Here is a 2,367-nt window from a genome sequence, read left to right on the forward strand (position 1 = left end):
CCTCCACACACAGGAGGAATCAACACCGCTCGCCTCTAACACCTCAAGCAAATGGTCATCCGAGAATGCATCTAAAACTTCAAAGCGAGGAGGTGGATTACCTGAGATCTCCATGTTCTTCTGCGCTTGGAGGAGTTGAGCCCGCTACAGAGATGGCATGTTGCCCTTGGCCCCCTTGGAGCGCGAGCTCGTGCGCACCGGCACCGCTGGCACCGTCTTGGTACGCTTGGCCTTGGAGCTCCGCGCCATCATGGAGGCCTCTTGCTGCAACGGGTCGACGGGGGCGGGTGCAGTAGGTGCCGCCAGCGCCATGACGGACTGACGAGGGGTGGGAGGAGCACCGAGCGACTCCATCGCCCGCACTGCCTCTGCATTGACCTTCCGCCCCGCCGGCTTCTTCATCATCTTCATGGAACCACTTAGGGGGGAGCCGCGGCCACCAGCGATCGGGCAACCTCCTGGAAGCAAAAGCGAGGGGCTGGGGGAGATTGCGGACGAAGAGCGCCCGCCAGCACCCACGGGGGCCAAAGGGGACGCCACCAAGGGTGGAGAGGACACCGACCCCAGGTTGGATCTGTACTGGTTGGGCACCGAGAGCGCCATCGCAGCAGAACCCTTTCCCCCAGAAGCATCGGGCGCCACCAACCCCTCCACAGGCGCAGCAGCACCAGTCACCGAAATCCCCAGCTTATCCCACGCCGCCGTGTCAATGGAATCGTCCTCCTCCATGCTTGCGTCCGGTTCGTGGTCCTTGTTCTTGTCCTTGGATTTGTCATTGTCTTGGTCACCCGGACCCCCTCCGCGGGAAGGAGGAGGAGTCGGGTGAATGGCAGGAGCCGTCGGGCGTGGGCTGTCTATCTCCGGCTCGAGCTTGACATTGTACCCTGCGCCGTTGAACCAGATCTGAACAGAGCCACGCAGCTTGGCTGGCGCCCGGCACGCGAAGAGCATGCGCACCGGACCCGCGCGAATCAGGGACACCTCGTACACCACCAGCGGCCGCCCGATCATCGTAATGGCCGCCATCAGCCTCTCGACACGCCTCTGCTTCGGGGGAATGCCCCACAGCTTCACCCAAACTTCAGGCATAGACAACGCTTTTGGCTCAGCGAGGGCCGCATCCCTAATATCTGCGGTGATGTTGTTGATGGAGAGAAATAGCTTGCCGCTGCGCGTTGCCATCCGAAGCATAACCGGGTCAGGGAAGGCCACCGAGAAGCAATCGGAGTCGAAGGGAGTCACCATCCAAACCCACGCGCCTTTGAAGAGGTGGGGCAGCTCCAACTCCAGGATCTCCTTGGACAGGACGCCCGGTGCAGACGAGACCAGGGCAGCGTTGGCCCCCAGCGAGCACTCTGTTGCCGCATCCGCCTCCTCGGGGTACTGCAGACAGAAGAAGCCCCCGCCCGAGAACGCGTGGCCCATCGACTGGAGCATCAGAGGCTTGCCGCGCGTGGGGCAGTGAGCCGAGGCGTGACCCTCTTGGCTGCAGAGCACACACAGTTGCTTGAAGGAGCACTCGTTCTGGTAATGCCCAGTGCGCCCGCAGCGGAAACACTCCGGCCCCTCCGCCTCTTCAACTGGGATGGGCTCCGCCGCCGTGCCCTTGGAGGAAGACGGCTTCATGGCAGCCTTCATCGCCGGCTTGTGCTTCTTCATCTTCTGCTTGGAGTAGGGGTCGCCGACGCGGTCGCCGCCATGGGGGAGGAGCGACTCCTTGCGCTTGAGCTCCAAACCCCGCTTCTTGTACTCCTCCTTCTTCTTTTTCCGCTCCTGCTCCTTGAGCCACCAAGGGGGAGGCGGTCCCCATCCGCCGTCCTCACCGGCCAGCTCCGCCGCGCGCTGCTTCGCCTGAGCTCGCAGATCCCGCCCACGGCGCCTCTCCGCCTCCGGATCTAGCTCCACCGCCTTGTCCACATGCCGGTCCGCCCTCGAGCCCATCGCGACGACCTCTGCAAAGGAGGCGACGAGGGGAGGGGGAGGAGCAGGAATGGAGAATGAGCGTGCGGATCCGCCGAAGCGCCGCACCTCAGCTTTGGTGGCTGGAAACCCTAACGAATAATCTGGAGCATCCCGATGGATCCACAGCCAGTTAAATACCGGGCGCCCCGCCAACGGGCCAGGGGAGGCAGTCCTGGGCAGCACAGTGAGGCCCACGGCCATCCGAGCCCCACCCACTGCAGGGGAGGCCACCTGGGTCGTGGTCGGCCCACCCTGGGCTGGACAGCCCACGGCCTGGCCCAACCCCACCAGCCCAATCCGCCCGCCATCGCCAACCCTAGGCCAGACCGCGGGATCCACCGCCGCCGCCGCCTGCGGTCCGACCGCCGCTGCGGCCCCTGGCCGGGCCGCCTGCTCCGGCGCAGT

Source organism: Triticum aestivum, chromosome 1B, assembly GCF_018294505.1.
Source record: "Triticum aestivum cultivar Chinese Spring chromosome 1B, IWGSC CS RefSeq v2.1, whole genome shotgun sequence".
In the NCBI taxonomy this organism is placed as follows: domain Eukaryota; kingdom Viridiplantae; phylum Streptophyta; class Magnoliopsida; order Poales; family Poaceae; genus Triticum; species Triticum aestivum.